Source organism: Mustela erminea, chromosome 9 (assembly GCF_009829155.1).
Source record: "Mustela erminea isolate mMusErm1 chromosome 9, mMusErm1.Pri, whole genome shotgun sequence".
In the NCBI taxonomy this organism is placed as follows: domain Eukaryota; kingdom Metazoa; phylum Chordata; class Mammalia; order Carnivora; family Mustelidae; genus Mustela; species Mustela erminea.
In genome coordinates this window covers 90035512-90042913 of record NC_045622.1, presented here as the reverse complement: position 1 = coordinate 90042913, position 7402 = coordinate 90035512, and the positions used below count along the sequence as shown (strand labels likewise).

Genomic DNA, 7402 nt, shown 5'->3' with positions numbered 1-7402 from the left:
AATTGTCTTGTTGTACATCTGCATTGTGATTACTGGAGGTTTTAGCATTTGATGCTGAAAGAGATGAAACTCATATCCAGATATCCATCTGGAGAAAAGTGAGGGTAAGCTTTTATTCCTTGTATTGTGCATTGTGGATCACTGGATCAGATCCAGAAAGTTCACATTGGTTTGAACCAACTTGGAAAACCTACTGAAAGAAAAAAAGGAAGAGAGGGAGAGAGGAAGAAAGAGAGTAAAAAAGAAAGATAGAAAGAAAGAAAGAAAGAAAGAAAGAAAGAAGAAAGAAAGAAAGAATGAAAGAAAGAAAGAGAAAGAAAGAAAGAAAAGGGCGCAGATTATTTTGTTACTGTGAGATGCTTTAGATGGTGTAGGCAACACTCACATTTTTGAAAGTTTCTTTATACCTGAAAGACGCTTCATAGTGAAGCATCTGCATAAATTTAGTGAAAAATTTCCTCTAGTCGGATATCATTATACTTTCTGAGGGTTAGGAGAAAGTGATGGTTCTACACCAGCAGCTCAGAATAGTACGGCCTGGAGTAACTCTGTGCTCAGTCACTCATAAACTATATGCAGACCAAGAGGTAAATTCTCTACCCTCTTGGAGTTCATTTTCATTCTCTGAAATGGGAACAACAAGAATATCTACCTCGTGACATTTTGCACCGGTTAGATGACAGAAAGAACCTAGGATGATATCTTTGACGTGCTAGGAATGGAAAAGTCAGAGTTATTTTTAGCAATAGCCTTATTATTTTAAAGTGACCTAAAATTTAAAGAAGTACAAATTTTACCAAATCATAAATCTTTGTTTTATATATAGATAAGATGTATTTATATTATATATGTATCATATTTATAAATTACATATATTTAATTATAGATATAATTACATATATCTAACTATATATTATGTATTTTATTTATATATATATATATATGGGAAAAAATCCTTTTTTTAAGGAAGTATTCACACAGCCATCACCTCATATCTCATTCCAACTATCCCCCTGCATTCTCCCCTTTATTCTTTGAAGAAAGTCTTATCTAGTCACAAAAAGTCTACAGAGTTATTTGAATAGTCTTCACATTTTCCTCAGTGATGAAATTTCTTCCCATCTCTGAATTTTTCTATGTCAACTTTTTAAAACTTTTAACACTTTCTTATTTATATTATGGTTATTTGTATTTATTTATTTATTTTTACTCACAATGGTAGCTTCCAAACTCTTTTGACTGATATTTTCAATTAAAAAAAAAATTTACAGTTATCCAGTGTATTCACACTTATCTTTGCCTTTGTCATTCAAGCTGCTCTAATGACTTTGATGCTTTTCTGTTGTATTCCATTCTAACCTTCCACCATTACCCTCATCTATTCTGTCCTATCCCAATCTCTTATTTTCTTCCACCTGTTTTGTCATGTAACCCAGTATCCTAATATATCCTATCTTACTCTATTTGATATAAGGGTATGTGTGTGTGTGTGTGTGTGTGTGTGTGTGTGTATATGTATTTTCTTTCTTTCTTTCTTTCTTTCTTTTTTTGAGAGAGAGAGAGAGAGCGAGAAAGAGTGTACATGGGGGTAGAGTGTACATGGAGGCTGAGGTAGAAGGAGAGAGAGAATCCCAAGTAGGCCCCACACCCAGTGAAGAGTTCCACCCAGAGCTTGATCTCATGACCCTGAGATCATGACCTGAGACAAAATCAAGACTGGGATGCTTAACAGACTGAGCCATCAAGGTACCCTTATTTTGTATTTTTAGAGATTTTTTTTTAAAGATTTAATTTATTTATTTGACAGAGAGAGATCACAAGTAGGCAGAGAGGCAGGCAGAGAGACAGAGAGGAGGAACAGGCTCCCTGCTGAGCAGTGAGCCCGATGTGGGACTCAATCCCAGGACCCTGAGATCATGACCTGAGCCGAAGGCAGCGGCTTAACCCACTGAGCCACCCAGGTGCCCTATTTTGTATTTTTAAAATGCTAGACTGAACTTCTAAATTGACTGCATACTCAATAAAATTGTGATCACAGTCTGAAAGCATTTCCCCCTCCTTGAGTTAGGATTCATGTTGAAGTCTTCTTGCATCTTCAGCATGATGATGTAAGGAGATCAGCATGATATATCATATACATATGCACAGTAAAAAATTATATACATATATAAACATACATATATGTTTTTAACTTGGAACGCTGATCTACACACAGAGAAGTTTACTAAATCTAAATCTAAAGTTAATCCCTAACTCAGAGCTTTGGGCAAAAGTATTAGAAACTCTATTAGAAACTTTACTAGGCTCTCTGTGGGTTTTTCATCATTAAGATATTATCTCAAATGTATAGAACTTATAATGAAAGAAAGTTTGAGAGGAAAAATTGGGATAACAAATGGTTATTCCTATTGTATTGGCATAGCATCTCAGTTGAATTTAGTGAAAGAGGCTTGATTTCCTGGTTATGGATTGAAGCATATTTCTTTTGATTGGCCAAGATTTTAACCAGCTCTGCTTTATTAGGACGAGGGTAGGTAGGAATTGGGAAGAATAAGTGGAAGATATATGAGAATAAATTTGGACAATTTATAGAGTCCAAAATTATATCAGTAAAGACTTTTTCTTTAACTTGTAGTACTGGTATTTGAAACAGTATGTATATCATATTTACATGTTTTGTTTGAAAAGGAAAAATACATGCATTATCCCAAAGGATTGAAGAAACGGATTCACCATAGAAGTTGCAGTGCAGATATGTTCCAGAATTCTAATTACATTTTAAGATTGAACTGACACAAAGATGATTTTAGAAAGGAATATACATGTACACAGACAAAATAAAATTGTCCCAGCTTTATTTCTCTAGGATGCATTTAGAAGGTAAACAGAGGGTACCATTGAGGACAGATCAACCAAAACAGTTTTATAGAAGCTATGTAAGTATTTTCTTCTTAGAATTTGTTGTAAAAAAAATTATTAAGTAAAGGACACTTCAAGTATAATGGAATCTATTTGCAAGATCTTCTGTTTTTGTTGAATAACAACCAAGAAAGTTAAAATCATACGCCATGAATCATGTAATTGGTGATATTACAGTGGAGTTATTTAAGGAGCTGAGTACTAAAGAAAGGAAAAAAAGAAAGAATAATAACCTTAGATTAAGCCTTTTTTCCCCCCTGTAATTCTCTGCTTGTAAAAATTTTATATGGGTGACTTCATAGTTGCTAAAGATAAGAGATTGTTACGAATTTCACTTAGCTGCCAAACATCTGGGCAAAGCTGTGACCCATGAGGAATGATATTAATGAAAGATGAGCTATGGATTTTATACTAATTTGGGTCCCACCGATGCCAAGGTCAGCTCCTCAGGGTAACAGTACCAAACTATTCATCATGCTTTGTCTTCACAGGAGAACTTGTTCTATGATGAAAATCTGCAGTTCAGTGGACATTGCTCATGACTTAGGGGCTCAAACTTAATCAGATGACAGGGACCAACTGACTTCATGTCTACATACAAAACACACCCTTCAGAGAAACAAAATCAAAGAAGTGAATAAACTTACACATTCCTCTTAACAATTGTTTTCTTAATTCCAATTAGGTCCAAACATGACATTCTAGCAACTCATGAAATTTTCTCTCAGGAGGATGAGCTTGAAAAATGTATTTTCAGAGACTCCTTCTTGAATTACTGACCCACTACCCTTTGTATTTCAAACTAGAATTCTAGGAAAAAAATGCTCAGTGTAGTGCTCTAGGAAGAAAGCTTTTGACCACTCTGTACACTGTATTCCAATGGAGAATACACTACAATGATAGATTCAGTGATAAAATTATGCCCTGACAATGAAAAGAAAATTAGAAAATATTCTAAAAAAAAAAATATATATATATATATATATATATATGTATACACACACACACACACACACACACACACACATATATATATTATTTAAGCAAAACTTTCTATCTTAAGAGAGGAAGATTTGAATATATGAGATTTTAATGAATTTTTACAAACATATTTACATTTCTTATTAACATTTTACAGAAGAACTAGAATGAGTTAAAATTTCATTTTTTACTGTCTACACATGCAATTGCAAAAGGCAACTATAATAAAGCTTGAGATAAAATGATTTCTTTTCAAAGCTAAAACTGATTATCTTCAAATAAGTCATTTAAGTTTGGGGGAGCTATGTTTACTAATCTCTAAAGTAAAATGCTGTCTTATAAGGTGATATTATTACAATTTCTCTCACTTTTGCCTTAGCTTACAACAATAATAGATGCCTACCTCAGTGTAGTACTTTCTAGTCAATGTGGGGACAGGGTCCAAGGCTAGTGGTTACAAAGCTAATTCTGTACTAGCAGACAGGGTCTAGAATCCGTTTGGGACAGAGTTTTCCTTTATCAGACAGCACACAGTCAATATTTCTTTTTTATTATAACATATGAGTTTTTCTTATTTAAAATATTTTTTAAAAGTGAACTCAAATTATTTCATAGAAATAGATTATTAAAATCTGCCAATATAGCTATGATTCCAGAACCAGGAAATACACATCCTACTATATAATTCCAAGCACAATTTAAAATGACATTTATATATATATATATATATGCAGATAAATCACATAGAATTGAATTTCAAATATTCACCATCAAAGATATATGATAAAACAGATAGAATCTGAATCTATAAAAATTTATACCTTACTTGATATTCCTTTCCATGAATAGTGTTTTTGCATATGTCTAAGAATTATATAAATGACACAGAAGGTGTGTTTTTCTTGACTTTCTGATGTAAGTTCTCCATCTGTGAGACTTTATACAATAATGTTATTAATTTTACTGTAGGAGCAAATATCTATATGTAATTTCAGCCTTGAGTTACTCTAATGTGATTATAGGATTATAGAACTGGAAAGAATTGAGGTAAAGAAAAAACTTTTTTGTATCATCCTCTTTTATCTTCTCTTCAGTTTTTAGGAGACAGCATTCCATATTGTCAAATGGATAATATACAACTATGCTTAAAATGGATCTTTTTAAAATTAAATGTTTTCTTCCAAATTAGAGTTAACATCCAGATTGAGTTCTATGGCTAAACAGTTTTTTGTTTTTTTTTTTTTTAAACATCAGACAGTTCTCTATTCAACAAATAAAGACCTTTTTGTAGGAGTTGAAGAAGAGGCAGCTTACTAGTTACCTACGTGTGAAAAAAATACCAACAGTATTAAGAGGAATAATAAAAAGGCATACACAGGTCTTTCCTGTCTACAGGTCATAGCCAAAGGCATCCAGAGAGTAGAACAGGCTGTGAATGTAACAAAAGATTCTGGGGTCCAGGGACCAATCCAGCCCACTGGAGATGCCCATCTGATCAAAGTTCTTGTGCATGTGGTAGTCAGGCAAGAGGTAGTACAGGGACCCCTGGTGGGGCTCCAGAATGGCTGGGGCTGTCTCCTCTACTGGGTTGCCCCCAAAGTATGTCCCAGCAAGATCTACCTTCCTGTCATTGACTCAGTTGTTTTTCTTGTCTTTACCTACTGGACAACTACAGACCAATCTACCCAGTTCAAAGTGCAGAACTTTGTTCTAATGTGGTGACCTACATTGCCTCCTGGCTGGTGAAGGGCCACAGAACTGATGGGGCATCCATGCTCACTTGCCGCACTCGTTTGCTGAGCGAATCCCACTGGCAAACCTCTTTTGCAAGAATATCTAAGAAGAACAGAGAGTTGGGCGCTACCTCCTGCACTGGAGATTCACAGCACCAGCAGTTCTCTGGCAAAACTCAGTCTTCATGGAATATATTGTCATGGGGGAGATCTTGGTGCTAGTGACCTTTGGAAAGCTGGCTCCTAGTTGGCTTTTGAATTCTTGTTTATGTGTTCTAGTAAGTCTTTGCTTTAACTTCCATTTTCCGTCTTTTTATACATGCCAGCAAATGATGGTTGAACCCCCTAGCTGTATTATATAGTCCACGAATTGTTTCAATTCCATTATGTTTTTTTCTCCAATTGCTAGATTTTAGCAGGTAAGAAAGCTATTGAATTTTAAGGTCCTCTCAAACCTCTCTGCCTAGGTTAATTCTTCGAATCTGAGTTACAAAGGCTATTTACCAGGCTTTTCCTGTTACCTATATTTTTAATCCCTTTTGGCAAATTCAGGATTAATTTCCCAATAATATGGGGATGTAATGGTAAGTGCTGGAGAAACTCCATTTTTACTTTAGAAGCAGAGAGCAAGTGAGCATTAACAAACAGCTTAAATGTTGTGTTCTATGACTGCCCTTCTTTGCTGACTGGATAAATTTTGTGCTGGGAAGTTTTTCCTGGGAAAAAAAAATTGAGAAAATGATACTTACCTGGTTGTAGTAAAAGAATGTAAGATATTCACGAATCACCAATGAGAAAGGCATTGAAAAAAATAACCAAGATTGACATATATATCCCAAACAATCTTGGGATCTATCTGCTTAAAAACTTCCAACAAGTTTGGATCTATCTGGTTAAAAAACCTTTGTCCTTATGTGAATTCTTTCCTATGAAAGCCCTTTAATGTGGTTACCATGGGGATTACATTTTATAATTGCCCAAGTATATACTGTTAAAAAAAAATCAATCGAATAAATATTAAAGATGTAATTGACTTTATTAATCGATGCATGAATCAGGCAGCATCCCATCCAGCAAGTAGAGGGAAGCCTCAAAGGGCTACAGAGAAGGAAAGTTTTCTTAAAGGTAGAGTGTAAAGGTCTACTTAACCAGAGCAATTCCATCTTGGATTAAACAGCCATTTTGTTGTTTAGGCAGTAAAACTTAAACTGAGCCTGCCGCCCACCCCAGGGCACTTACTTAAAAGCAAGTCCGGGAAACCATAGAATATGGTCGACCAGTTCCTGCCCAAATACAAGGGCAGGTCAGGCCAGGTGGAGATAACAGAGCCCGAATGCAGGGATGAGTGGGACCAGGTGGAGACATCCCATCAGTGGGGCACGCATACTGTCTCCCTAGCTACCAAGTCGTGTGGGCTCTGCCTTTTGGGTGCCTTTTGGGCCCAATTCTGACCAAGATGATAAGCTAGTTCAAATAGCTACAATAGGGTGAATTGTAATTCAATTGGCCACCCGTGTGTGACCTAGCATGACTGTGCAGCTTTCTCTGTGTGTTACAACCTCATTGGCCACCTGTGTGTGGCCAGGCTCAACCACGTGGTCTTTGCTCTATAAACAGTTAATCTGTGAGGCTGGGAAGGGTCGCCCTCTCTGTAAGAGGCGGTCCTGAACTGTGGGTTTGATTCTCAATGCTTGGCGCGAAATAAAGCTTTGATTGATTTTCGGTTTGTATCAGTCTCGCTCCTTTGATCACAGACCTATTATTGGGGG

At 35.7% G+C, this 7402-nt stretch overlaps 1 pseudogene; it reads right to left on the bottom strand.

Moving 5' to 3' along the window:
* Positions 1 to 562: 562 nt before the first annotated feature.
* Positions 563 to 6239, bottom strand: LOC116599856 (annotated as a pseudogene).
* Between the last annotated feature and the right edge of the window lie 1163 nt (positions 6240 to 7402).